The following is a 14,165-nucleotide window of genomic DNA, read 5'->3' as shown; positions in this document are numbered from 1 at the left end:
GGTGGTGATGGTGTTTTTTTTTTTTTTTTTTTTTCTTGTCGGTGAATGCTTGGTTGGGTTGGGCTGGACCGAAGTGGAGGCGACGTTGATAGCAATCAATGGTCGCGTGGAGTTTCTGCAGCAGGTCCAGGCCAAGGTAACCATCATATTGGCTGCAGGAGGAGTCAAAAATGATGAATGGGTGGTTGGTGGAGACTCGTTGGTGGGTGGTAGTTTGTAAGGCCCTGGTTTCCCCACGGATGGGTAGGGGGCCATCCCCGGCGTCTACGAGGTTGGCTGAAGTGGGGAGAAGTGGGCCAAATGCTGCGATGTGGCGGGAGTAGAAGTGGGAGTAGAGACAAGATCTGGCTGCTCCCGTGTCCACCAGTAATCTTGTCTTGACCCCATTCAGCCATATCTTGTTGTAGACTGGGGGTTTGTAGGTATTTGAGGTGGCCCCCGCCACCGTGGGGAGGTGCGGGGGCGGGCCTAAAAATCCATCTGCTGAGGATGGGGGTAGTCGTCGTGCTCGTCTTCTTCCGGTCCTTGGTAGAGCAGTGGTGGTATGTCGTCCTCCTGGGCGTCGTCTTCAAGGGAGGAAACTTTCCTACGGTTTTGTTGAGGGTTCTTTCGCCGATTCGCCTTGAGTTGTTCCCTTATGTCATGAAGGGGGCAGGTGTGGCTGCAAGCCGTGAACTCCCAAGGGTTTATACTGATTAAGTTCCCTTGTTCCCTGGGGTTGTGGCGCTTCCTGTGCGGGTAAGCCCGGGGTACTGTGGGGGGCGGGTCTGCAGGCGTCTGGTGGGGCGTCGGCTTGGCTTTTGGTGGGAGGTTGTGGTTTGTGGGGAACTTTAGTCACTGCGTGAAGCGGTTGTGGTGTGGGACGGGCGGCGAGAAGGCGCCTGACGAGCTGCAGGTCTTGGTCCATATTTCCTGAGGGATCATATATGGAGAAATGTTCCCTGACTATGCTCGGGAGGATCCTCAGCAGGGCGTTGAAGGTATGAGTGTCCCGAGTATGTACTTCAGCTTCGGGATAAGCGGCGGTGACGAGGCGCCGAGCCTGGGTGAAAGTATCATCCAGGTTACCATCATAGGTGAGGGCGTCGAGTTGTGAGAGTGCGACAACTCTGCCCATGGAAGGCATGGAAGCCTGTTTCACTATCTGAGTGAACTGGTCCCATGACAGTTCTGGGACTATTTTGGGTGCGACATTTGTGATGATTTTTCCCAGATTCGGTAGTGTGACTGCAATTTTCTCCTTATCTGATTCAAATCCTATGTCTAAAAGGGGTTTGATCATGTCCAAATAAACATCTATGTCACATTGGTCCGGGTTGAATTTTGGTAATTGAATGTGCGGTTTAGCTGCCATTGTGCAAGGTTTCCTTTAACGTTCCCCCGTGCGTTACTCGGATCCAGAACCACCGCTTGCCACCAGTGTTATGCTGAGTGTTTTTAGGCCGACTCCTCGTACTAAAGACACTAGCTACTGAACGGGGTCCTTTTTCCGGACCGGAAGTAATGCACTAACAAGGGAACAGGACATAAAAACTAGGCAGTCCACCTTTAACACATCTATTACCTTAATTACAACACCTTAACAATATCACATAGGATGGTATTATAAACAGAGGATACAGACATACAGAGTTACGTTAATGTAATATGGGATATTCACACACTCCTTAATTATGCTTTATAATAGGTTAAGAGTCCGTAAGTGGATGGGATTCACTTGTATCAAAGTCCAAAAGGTCTTAGCGTGTCGGGGCAATGGAGATGTCTGGGCTTGATGAGCCGAGGAGGGATTATTACTATAAGTTAGCAAGGGAGGTAGAGCACTAGAGTTCACTGTTTAGGCTCGGCGCGGCAACTCTCGCCCGTGCGTACACTGACAATGGGGGGGGGACTACTCTAGATTGGACTTTGGGATAGCACTGTTCGGATGAACCCAGAACTTATAGTCTTGGTTAGGGGAAGGTATTTACGGACACTTTTTGGTGTATTCCCGCTGGTTCACTCTGTCGCTGGATCAGTACAGGGAAGGGGAAGTCACTATTCTTGCCCGAGTTTCTGGGGCGATATCACTTTGTCACTGTAAGGTGTAGGTCCCCACTCTGGTTATGGTGCAGGGAGACCCTCTTGCCTGGGGTCTCGACCTGTTGTAGGTCCTCCTCTGGTCACGGTGCAGGGAGACCCTCTTGCCTGGGGTCTCGACCTGTTATAGGCCCTCCTCTGGTCACTGTGAAGGGAGGCCTGTCTGTGTTGGCCCTAGGGACTGGGGCCAAACAGGTGTAGCAGACGGGCCTGACGTCGTAGGGTCTGCGGCAGGGGGAGGTCGGCGTTGACGGGTTGCCGGGCTCGCCTAGGGGTCCGAGGACTGCGGAAGTCTACCGGGGAACGCGCCGTCAGGTGTGGGCTGCGGTCTCGTCTCCCGCTGGTACCTGGGGAAGACAAGAATTTCCCGGGGGTAGGAGGTAGGTCCCGACTGGGACCAGGCCTCTGTTCAGGTGACACTTTAGGGGTAACTCCCCCGGGTGGTGTCCGGCTACTGCAGGAGTTAGCTGGCTCTAGAGGACACACGGAGGCCGTGGTCTGTTTTACACTTATGGAGGGTAGCACAGAGGCGACTCTCTCTCGTCTTTATAATTGCCGTGGCACCAGGTTGATCGGTACTGGGACCCACTTGTGGCGGTGTGTGAGGGTCTCTTACCCTTAGAGTGGCTAGGGGCGTGAGCCCCGTACAATCCACTATTGGGCCTCCTGCCCTATTTGTTATAGAGGGCTCTCTTCCCTCGTCAAAGGACCTCCTGTCCTGATAGTGGCAGAGGGTATTACGCCCTCGTGGCTCACTGTGGCAGAGGAGACAAGCCCCTCGTGGCTCACGTGGGTTACTGCGGCAGAGGAAGGGACTTCCTCGTGGCTCGCGGTGGCAGTAGGTGGAAACACCCCGTGGCTCACCTAGGGACCTCCTGTCCCGTTGGGGTGAAGTTGTGGTCGTCACCACAAGACTACGAGGGACTGACGTATCAGTCCCACCCCACTGCTGTCGAGGGTTAACCCGCCGTATAACTTGTTGCGGGTCTGGGCTCACCTGGTGTTGAGGTAGTTGCGGGGAGAAGGGGCCCAGGTCAGAGGTGGTCGGATGACCCTCTTGTCCCGGGTCACTAATCTGACCGTTATCTCCTCCTCGGGTGGTGGGGTGGTGGTGGCCCGGTGGTGGTGTGGGGGGTGGCGGGGCGGAAGGTCCGGTCGCGGGCATTTTAGTCATCTTAAATTCAACGGTTCCAGTCACCGTCTCCTCCTTTCCCTCCTTCGTCTTCGTCTCTTCCCCCTTCTCTTTCTTCTACTTCAAATTCCTTTTCTTTCTCTTTTGGGTAGTTGTAAATTCCATCTTCACATTTTTGAACGTGGAGACATAATAATTATCCGTCACTTTGGGCAATAATATTTCTTCTAAATTATGCAACTTGAGGAACTTACCACTCACAACAGTTCTGGGTGCCCCTGTGTCAATTAAGAATGGGACCCTAACTCCTTCCATTTTTACTTCTGTTACCAGACTCATACCACCGTTCTCTCTCCAACGGCGTTCTATGGGTACGGTGTAACCCTTCATTTTAATGACTCACAAATTCTTCCGTAAAAATATGACAATATGATCAAGGAGAATATAAACTATAGTATATACGAAATGAAACTCAGAAAAACAATATATTCTGTAGGTACTTTACATTAAGTTTACTTAGAAAATTATAATCACGTCTTCACCGTGTGAGAGCTACGGGAAGACTGCCGCCAGTGAGTAACTACCTGATTTATATGACTACCTACATATTGCATTTACTGTACACAGTAGAGTTCCCGGGCCGAATTTAGTAGAAAAATGTCATCACGACAATAAGCTTTGTTGTCACCTTTGTCACCAACATCCTGAAATGTTTTAAAAAATATGATTGGACGTGGAGAAAAGTAACTTATTCTAACTCACCCTTTTTTAACGTTAATTTAACAAAGATATACACTCCCAGGTGTGATTTTTTTTTTTTTTTTCCGGGTAACTAGTGATGCAGTCATTTTGGCACAGTTATAGCGAGTTCAGCGAGAAATGATTTAGCACCGTCGCACCTTCGTTTCGATCAGCTGTTAAAATGTAAACCCGATGATATTTTGTGAGTTTATCCTGTGTTACAGTAGTACTTACGAGGGGTTTGCTATTTCAGACCCTATGATTGAAAAATGGGTTAAAACATTGGGAGAAACAAATTTCACATGAAACGTTTATTTACCACCCGAGAAATTATCAGAAAAAGATAACAGACTCTCAGGAAGAACTGATTTGGTAAGGTGCTTCTGCTGCCTCAAATAAAGCGTATGTTTACCCCGATATTTGATATGACCATACTATGACCATACCTGACCTTATATACTCTGATATTTAATATGACCATGCCTGACCTTATATACTCTGATATTTAATATGACCATACCTGACCTTATATACTCTGATATTTAATATGACCATGCCTGACCTTATATACTCTGATATTTAATATGACCATGCCTGACCTTATATACTCTGATATTTAATATGACCATGCCTGACCTTATATACTCTGATATTTAATATGACCGTACCAAACCCTATCTACTCTGATATTAATATAACCGTACCTAACCTTATTTACTCTGATAGTATTTAATATGATCATACCTAACCTTAGTTACTCTGATAGTATTTAATAATTATGACCATACCTTACCTTAACTACTTTGATATTATTTAATATAACTGTTCCTGACCATATCAATCTGATGTCATTTAAAATAACCATTTGTAACCTTATCTACTCTGACATTATTTAATATCAACATACCTAACCTTACCTTACCCAGCCTAGTTAATGTAAATGCATCAATTCTAATTTTATCAAATTAACCAAACTGAACCCAAGCTTCATAAGTTGTAATCTTATTGAATATAACTAAACTAAACCTAAACTTACTGATAATCTGATGCAACCAAACTAACTTTACCTTACCTTTCCTTACCCTACCCAACTTAGCCAAATCTTTCTTATCTATTCTAAACTTATCTAATACAGTCAAACCTAACCTAAGCATATCAGTAAATCTGCAACAATCTCAACATGGAATGTTGGTTTTTCCTTATGTATGTTGGGATTTGTTGCACATTTTCTGAGTACCATAGCTACTTATTTTTGCACACTGCACTGTTTGTTAATCACTTGCACTATTATTTAGTGATAATAATGATGTTTCAGTGGCCTTTCATGCACAATACAGAACAGAAGGCAACGATTATGGCCAGTGTAAACACTTGGGGGCGGATGCACTAACGCAGTTACGGTCCCGTAACTCGCTACGGGCGGGGGAAAAGGGAGCGGTGTCGGATGTTGGCATGCACTAAAGACTTTCGGAGACCTTACGGAAGCCGGAGTTACGATCGCCGCTAAGGTTGGGCCCGACCAACCTTAACGTCTCCCGTATCTTTCAGACACCCGAAAATAAATTGAATTAAGCATTCTCTCGTGTAAACAAATTATTTCACTGAACTGGGTAGTTAATAGAGGTGCTGTACAACAATATACAGTGCGCTGAATTGTACATTAGTGTAAATTGGTGGTTTCAGTATGTGTTCATTAGTGTTCTACTGCATTATATGCTCATCAATGTTGTGTAGTATTAACGTATGCTTTAGGTTGGTAGAAAATTATAGTGTGCTTTAATGTAGTCTATAGTAGTGTACAGCAATGTTAGTGTGAAATAGTGTAAGGTGTAGTGCTGTAGAGTAGTATAATATGTTCTGTTGTGCAGTAGAGTACACCGTCAGGACAAGAACCTCTAGGAGAATAGCCTAATAGGTGAAGCCCCTAGAAAAAAAAAATCCCTTTTCTAATATAGTTTCAAGATAGGTTAGGTTAATTTAAAATCAAGGTTAGGTTATTTTTGATTAGGTTAATTTTTGTTAGGTTAGGTTTGTTTATATGTGGACTGGATTATTGTAAGGTTAGCTTAGTTTAATTTGGGCTCATGTAAGTTTAGGTTAGCACTGGGTTAGGTTAGGTTAATTTAAGAATTAGGTTAGGTTAGGTTAAATGTTGGTTAGATTAGGTTTATTTTTGTTAGGTAAGATTTATTTATTTTTGGATTGAGTATTGATAAGGTTAGCTATGTTAAACTAATGTTAGGCTAATTTAAGGTTAGGTGAGATTAGGTTGGTGAAAGAATTGGGTTAAGCCTTGGTTACTTTTAGGTTAAACTTAATTATTTTAAATTTAGGTTATTAAAGTTAGGGTAGTTTATTACTGGAATGGGGTGGGTTAAAATTATCTTAATTTATTAAGCTAGGCTAATTTAAGTTTAGGGTTATGTTGAGTTAGCATAAGATAGTTGTGTGAACAGGGCAAGGGGAATTTTGACATTTCAAGGGGCAATTAAAAAAAAAAAAAAAAGCCAAAACGGTCATAAAAGCCTGTTATGTTGGTTTGATTTTATGGTTTTTGGCTTTTGATTTGTGCCTTCTGAGAGTAAGGACAAAATTTGGATCCTCACATAATTGTTATGGCCACATAAAAGTACAAAATCTTAATATAAACAGATTATACCAAAATTATCACTAAAACGACTAAATTCCATGCCATAAAAATTTAAGATTAACCCGAGTATATATTTATTCAAAACTTCAAAGGAGGGATGGAATCCCTCTTGGGACTTAGGAATTATTCAGTATTTTCTGGCAAAAGTGAGGAATGACTGAGAAGAGTATATATGTGAATCTCAGAGCAAGGTTAGGGTTGGATAAATTTAGCTTGTTCGGTCGATTATTATTATTATTTTTTATTTTTTGCTGGCTTAGGTTAGCTTGTTCTATGTGGCTCTTATGTTTCTTCAGCTAAGTTCTGTTAGGTTAGGTTATTTAGTTAGGTATTGTTAGGGTTGTTAGGGAAGGTGAAATTGTTTAGTTAAGGTTTGGTTAGGTTAGGCTCGTTGGCTTAGCTTAGGGTGTTCAGTTACCTTTGGTCAGGTTACTTTAGGTTCTTAGGTCAGGTTACTGTTAAGCAAAAAATAAAATAAAAAACTACACATTTATTTTCTTTGCTGGAGCTTTTATCCCAGGGTGCATTTTCTAGGGTGCTTTTGTTCAACATAAAATGTCAGGTACAGTACTGTACAGTGTACAACAGTGTCAGTTCAGTTTTGCAGAACGCACATTAATGTAGTAAGTGTTGTACGGCTGAAATGTTAAATATAAGAGCGATTCAGTCTGTACAGTATACTGAAGGCACTTTAATGTACTCGTACATTATTGTATAATAGTAATGTGCAGTACTGCTGCACAACATGCAGCAGTAGCTATGCTGGTAATATTGTGAGTAATGCTTTCTGCTCACTGCACTTCCCAAACTGACAACACTTCATATATTTCATCCAAGCCTGTCCTCTGTTTTGTTTTTGAGTTCTCAGCTGAGAGTCAGTGTCACCAAACACGATGATTGGCTGAAGCGTCTAGGCAGAGAAGCATCCTGCGTTGTGATTGGCCAAAGCGACCATCAGCTGAGCGGGGAAAAATTCCCTCAAACACAACGAGTTTTTCCCCGCCCTTGGCCTTGCGGTCACCGTACGATGGTGGGAGAAATAGCAAAACACCGACTATCGTACGGGGACCGTAGCGGTGGCGGCCCTACGGGGACCTTACGGGGACGTGTTAGTGCATCCGCCTCTTGGTGGCCATTTTAGTCTGCGTGTGTCACCACGTCCGTACGAGATTCTCGGAGGTGGCCGTCGAAAATAACATTAGGGCAAACGTTACGATTAAATTTTTAATGTATTAAGATCATACAACTATTTGATTATCGTTGTAGCAATTCACCACATAACGAGGGGTTGTATAATGAGGCTGCACTATACCGTACATAATTCCTGTCAGTGCCAAACTTTTCCCGTAGGTTTTCCTAACAATCAGTTTATCATAACTTTTTACTGTCACTGAGTATCTTATATTTTCCAACTTCTGCACTCTTTTTTTTTTTTTTTTCCAAAAAGCAGTCTTTCATATTTCAAATTTTTATGCCTAAGTGCTTGAGTGTTTCCACCACTTGTAACCCATATGTTTTTTTCCAGTTGGTCTTTCGTATCAAAAATTATAAATTTGATCTTGAACTTGTTTATTTCTAATCCACATTTCATGCTTAGTCATCCAGTATTTGCTTTGGTTTCTACCAGTGACTGGGAAGATTGCAGCCCGTTATCTGTGAAGAAACCTATTGATCATAAACCCCTCATCATTGTACCCAAGGTCTTTAACTTCCATTTTTTGTATGATCTTAAATGTAATTAATTTGAAGAGTGTCGTTGAGCTTGTGCATCCTTGCCATCTTCTGCATCATATTTGCATCACCCTGTACAGTATTTAGACATAGTTCAGTTTTATCATCCTTATACAGTAATGCCTTGATATACAATACCCCTAGATGCGACACTCCGGCTTAACAATGGGGGTAGAAATACCACCATACTCCGCCTAACGATGGCCAGACCCCAGTTTAACAATGAGTTTTGAATTTTTTGCCAATTTTAATGATATTTTAGTCTATAATTGTGTGTTTAGGTTGATTTATAAACATTTTAGACTTAGTTTAATGTATTTTAGCCATAGGTGGGGTGAACATTGTCTTTTTGGGGTACAGTTTATTAAGCCTGATTTTTTCCAGACTCATAGTTGATGATTTTCAGATTTTATTTGTTGGTTTTACTGAGTTATTCACAGGTGTTAGGCTTAGGTTAGCTTACTTGAAAGCTGTTAGGCCATTTGGATTGGCTTTAAACTTGTTTTTGGGCTCATTTGGGTGAGTTTTGGGCATGGTTTTGGGGGAAACCCAAAGCTGATAAACTCTCCACATTGCTTTACATGTTAAAAGTACCCCGATATACGATACCATACCTAACGATGGGGTTTTACCTAACCAATTAAACCGGGGTATGCTTGTATACATATGCTATGACATCTATCATTTTTTCACAGGCCTTTAATTCTTCAGTAAATTTATGGTTTCTTCTCTCATAATTGAATCATATGCTTTTTAAAAGTCAAATGCAGTGACTATTAGGGGTAGCTAGTTTGTATTTGTAGCTCATCTCTGTAGCTATAATACTTTAATATAAAGATGTTGTCTTCTGTCCTTCTTCCTTGTATGAATCCTGATTGCATTTCACTATTTAAGTTATTTGGTTTAATTTGTTCTATTTTAGATTTCTTAATTAACATATGGTGCAAGCTGTAGAGTCAGTATTTGTTAGATCTATGGCTCATGAATCCTGAGCTATTGGTTTGCTCTTCTTTGGTGTCATGCGGGTCCTTGAGTTCTTCAAGCTTTCCTGTAGCGGTTTTTCCATATATTATAATTTCATTGAAACAGTATTTCAGCATTTCTATACATTGCTCACTCATTTTAAGTACCGGTAGCTACTTTATTACATTCAGACTTCATCCCATCTGATCCTCCTGCATTTTAGTTTTTCAAATTCCTCAGTGATTATACATCCTATTCCGTTGTGACTTATGGCCTGTCTGGATGTTGTTGCTTTCATTGTCCAGATTACCATATCCATGTGTTCCACCAGTGTATGTGGTATGTTATATAAGTATGTTTATCTGTATTTTGTTTGCTTTGTTTTTCCAAATATCCTTTAGCTATATACTTCTTTCTTTTCTGTATTCCATGTACTGGTATGCCATATTTTGTCAAATATGTTTTTGATAAATATGTTTTATGTTTTTGATAAGTATTTCTTTAGAAATTTTCAAGTTCAACAGTTGCAGTTTCTGGTCCAAATTTTCTTTTCTCTCGACTGTACATTTTCTTTTTTTTTTAATATCAGCGTTAGCTACTTCCACTCACTTGTAGTGCTGCCTGATTTTTCCTTCATCTTTGTCCCTATTTTCCTGTGTCTGCTCTCTCTCTCTCTCTCTCTCTTCCTGTTTCTCCCATCTTTTCTGTCACTTTTTACTCCTTTTTTCAGGTGTCTTTACAGTGAGTGACAAGACAAGTGGTTTCCTGTTAGTCAGGAAACCATTTACAACACTAGGTTGTAACCATCAGAGCGGGGCACCACTGCAATCTGCAGTTTCCACAATAGTAGACCACATGATTTCAGTTGCAGAGTTGCGATTGCAGCAGACTTGTCCGAAACTTGCAGTATTGCGTTGCAGAAGTACTTCTGTAATCATAATCCTGTCCGCAGTCTCCCACGTGGCAGTCGATGTCAGTTAGTACAGGCTATCAAGCTTGAACAGGATTCTCAGCCAGCAGCGGTGGCAGGTGAGGGGTTGCTGCATCAGTTTGCAGTAAGGATGGGCGATACCAAGAGAAATGATTTGATATGATACAATACAATGTACTATAAGCCAGCTTGGCAGTAAATTTTGTGGCACGCACAGCTAATCATGCACAGTTGTTCCACAATTGGCAGATGACAATCTTAAGGGCTAATGTAATGACGATCACTGAAATTACTTTTTTCTATGGTCTTACTGAGTTATTATCTGCAAGAGTAAGCACATTTCTATGAATTATCTGTTTAAGTTCTGTGGACTGCATTCTGCTGCTGGTCAGATTGATTTTTGTTAGTGGCACAAAGGCTATTTCTTTTCCTCATAATATTATTTTTGTAATAAAGGATATGATTATATTATTATAATGTATTGTGAGAGACTGTTCTCCCAGGGGTCGGATGTCATAAAGGCCAAAAGAGCAAGTCTGACCTCAGAGAACTTCGAGCAATTGGTGTTCATGAAAGGGAACATGGACCTGCTCAGGATGGAATTGTTCTCAGTCTCGGAGGACTCAGGCTGACTTTGACGTGTGGGTGTGAAGAAGTGTCAAATGTCACAAGTGTGAACTTCTGAACTTGAACTTCTGAGTCAGTGAGGACTCTGAAAAGTGGTCCTAGTGAAGTTATGGACAGAGTCACTAGTGAGTAGTGATGGTCACAGTGACTGAGTGTCATTGTGGGAAATTAATGTCATAAATAGATTATAAATACGATAATTCACTACGGTACATTACCAATCGACTTACCCCCTGTTTGTGCACTTTGTATTGCAAATTGTGAAGCTGGATTGCAGTTGTATTAAAAATTATAAATTTGATCTTGGACTTATTTATAATTCACATTTCATGCTTATGTTTAGTCATCCAGTATTTGCTTTGGTTTCTACCAGTGATTGGAAAAATTGCAGCCCGTTATCTGTGAAGAAAACTTTTGATCATAAACATGTCATCTCTTTACCCAAGACCTTTTCCTTTCATTTCTTGTATGTTTTTAAAATTACAGTACCCTCGCGTCCAACACGGTAATATTGTCATGCAAGGGTCCCGTGTTGGACCAAAAACGTGTTGGACAAACAACAGAGCTTATGGGGAAAAATGAATTATGTCAGCAACCCTAGGAAAAGTCACCTTATATACATACCATATACCTATATATATATATATGTTAGTACTGCTGTAATTATAATGAATGGTACTGTACTATGAATGATAACTAACCTTTCAGGATAGTGTTGGTGGGCTTGTTGGGAATGGAAGGTGGTATCTGAGGCTGTAGGTAGTCCTACTGGGTCCCCAGAGGATGGCTGCTGGCATCACTAGTGGGTAATGGCTGCTGCTCCTCCTCAACCTCCCTCATAAATCTTTCGAAATTCCTCTCCCCTTTCTTCTGCCTCTCGATGAATTCTAGCTTGGTGGCCTGAGGGAGGTGCCGCCACTTCTTGGGGTTCTCAGAAGGCTTCCTAGGCATCATGAGCTGAGTAAAATGCAGTAGCAAGGGCAGAAAATGCAGCAAGAAAAAAGCACCGTCCAGTGCGAATTATGCAACTGAGTGGCGCTGTGACAGGAGAAATATAAACAAAACATCACATGAGAGCAGAAGCGTTTTTCATTGGGCGACATCACAATCTCGTCACGATAGCGGTCAGGGGAGGCTACTTGATTGGAAGTTTTGATTGGTTCTCGGCATCACGGGAACGTCCAGTATGACAGTGTTAGACCAGGGGTGATCGTGCTAGAGGCGAACTCTGCGGATTTCACCCACTTCTCGGAGCTCCGTCCGTGTTATGCTTACGCACCCGTTTTACAGTACTTAAATCGTATTAAATTGTACTAATTTTTTGCTCTCCGTGCTGGACGCGAATCGTGCTGGACAAACGCTTGTTGGACGCGAGGGTACTTTACTTTGAAGAGTGTTCTGAAGCCTGTGTGTCCTTGATGTCTTTTACATCATATCTGCATCTCCCTTTCTGTCTCTGTACAGTATTTAGACGTAGTTGAGTTTTATCATCCTTATATCTATGTGCTATGACATCTATCATTTTTTCACGGGCCTGTACTTCTGCAGAAAATTTATGGTTTCTTCTTTCTTAATTGAATCATATCCTTTTTTAAATCAACTGCAATGATTGTTAGAGGTTGGCCGAGCTAGTTTGTTTTTGTACCTCATCTCTGTAGCTGTAACTACAACTACACGTGACTCCTTCAGCTAAGACATCTTTTCTTTGCTATAGTGACAATAGTGCTGAGCCTGTGTGGTGTAGTAGGCCACTTAGTTCCTGGTGCGATGCTGGTGTACATTATGGCAATGCTGGTGATGACCGGCCCAGGCATCATGCTGCTCCTCCTCCTGGATTCCTTCTACACATGGATCAGCAAGATGCGCACTGCTCTCAAGGGAGACAACTCTGCTATGGAGACCTTCAATGTCTCTCTGGATAGTGGCATTTCTGAGTTCCTGCCGGAGTTGCAGTCTCTGCAGGCTCAGGGGTTCCTGGATGCCCCCCCAACCTCCCAGGATCCCCCAGAGGTGGAGGAGGTTGCCCCATGTGAAGCAGGTGGCAGGGGACATGGGGCAGGCGAGGGGGTGAGGCTTCATGCTGGCAGGGGATAGGCCACCTCTGTTTCCTTCACTGGGTTTGGTCAGGATGAGAGTTCCCTGTTGTTTACCCCTGGTCTCCCTGAGGACTTCCCATTTTACAACAATGATAGTGTGGAAGACCTGAATGCCCCTGACATAGAGCTTCCTGAGTTTCCTCAACCCCAGACCCAGACTCAGGGGGGACGCTGCCAAATGGAGTTTGTGTCCTTGCTCTTTGGGGATAGCAGTGATGAGGAGGAGGACTTTATGGAGTGTCTTTCCTTTGAAGTGCAGTGGCAGAGTAGGCTGGAAGCCCCACTAGTAAGGCCCCAGCAGCAGCATCAAGTCCCTACCATCATGCAACAGTAAATACCAGCAACAGAACCACTAGGACAGATTATGAGCAGTGTTATATGGTATCTCAGAATGCAGGTAACGTCCTATCAGCGCTGTGCCAGAACCTGGTATCGCTAGTGACAGGACAGAGCACCTCAGTTCCCCCCGTCCGCCAGCAGCAGCTTGAACCTAGTCAGCTGCTGCCCCTCGCCAGAATGACTCGCTCTTAGGACTCCACCCTTGTGTCCTTGGGTGAGTTTGAGGATGATTTTGAATTGATTTCTGATGAGGAGTTTCAGTGATAGGCTTGAGTGGGTCAGGCCCCCCCTAAATGTGATATACATCATTCATTCATTCATTGCCAGATGCCACATATCCCAAACGAGGTGGCCAAGGGCTTAGAGTTAATTGTTTTACAGTGAGGGGCACTAATCCTCCACCAACCCCACTTGACACGTAGGGAGAATACAGTAGTAATATTTATAATTTTTAAAAGATATCTGCATTTTTTAAGAAAGTTTTATTACAACTTTTGTAACAGAAAAGGTCATATTACAATGAAATTCCATGTTTGGCATTTTTATGATGCAATAGCAAAGTTCTCATATCAAAGTGATGGCAGCCTTAAGACATGTTTCTCAACATTGCCGCAGTGATGGTAACCTGAAAGAAATTTGCTAGTTGTGCAGTTTTTAAATATTTGTGGTTCATTTACATTCAGTAGATTACAAATTAAATTACTGTAAATAATTTACAACACCATAGTAGATGGGTGCACCCATCATCCACCCACTTAGTGTAGTGGTACAGTAAAACCTCGATTTAATGGCACCCTAGGGAACCCTGAGCATGCCGAAAAAAAAAAAATTACGTTAGATTGGGGCTTAGTCATATTGATACCCCCGGAACTCATG

The 14,165-nt window shown here is 42.6% G+C and overlaps 1 pseudogene; it reads left to right on the top strand.

Annotated features, from left to right (window-relative positions):
• The window catches only part of LOC145412183 (uncharacterized), a 29,877-nt pseudogene extending 16,324 nt beyond the window's left edge, over nucleotides 1-13,553 (top strand).
• The last annotated feature ends 612 nt before the right edge of the window (nucleotides 13,554-14,165 follow it).

Source organism: Coenobita brevimanus, chromosome 92 (genome assembly GCF_032717465.1).
Source record: "Coenobita brevimanus isolate Jiangsu-jjx chromosome 92, ASM3271746v2, whole genome shotgun sequence".
Lineage (NCBI taxonomy): Eukaryota > Metazoa > Arthropoda > Malacostraca > Decapoda > Coenobitidae > Coenobita > Coenobita brevimanus.
This window is presented reverse-complemented; position numbering and strand designations above follow the sequence as displayed.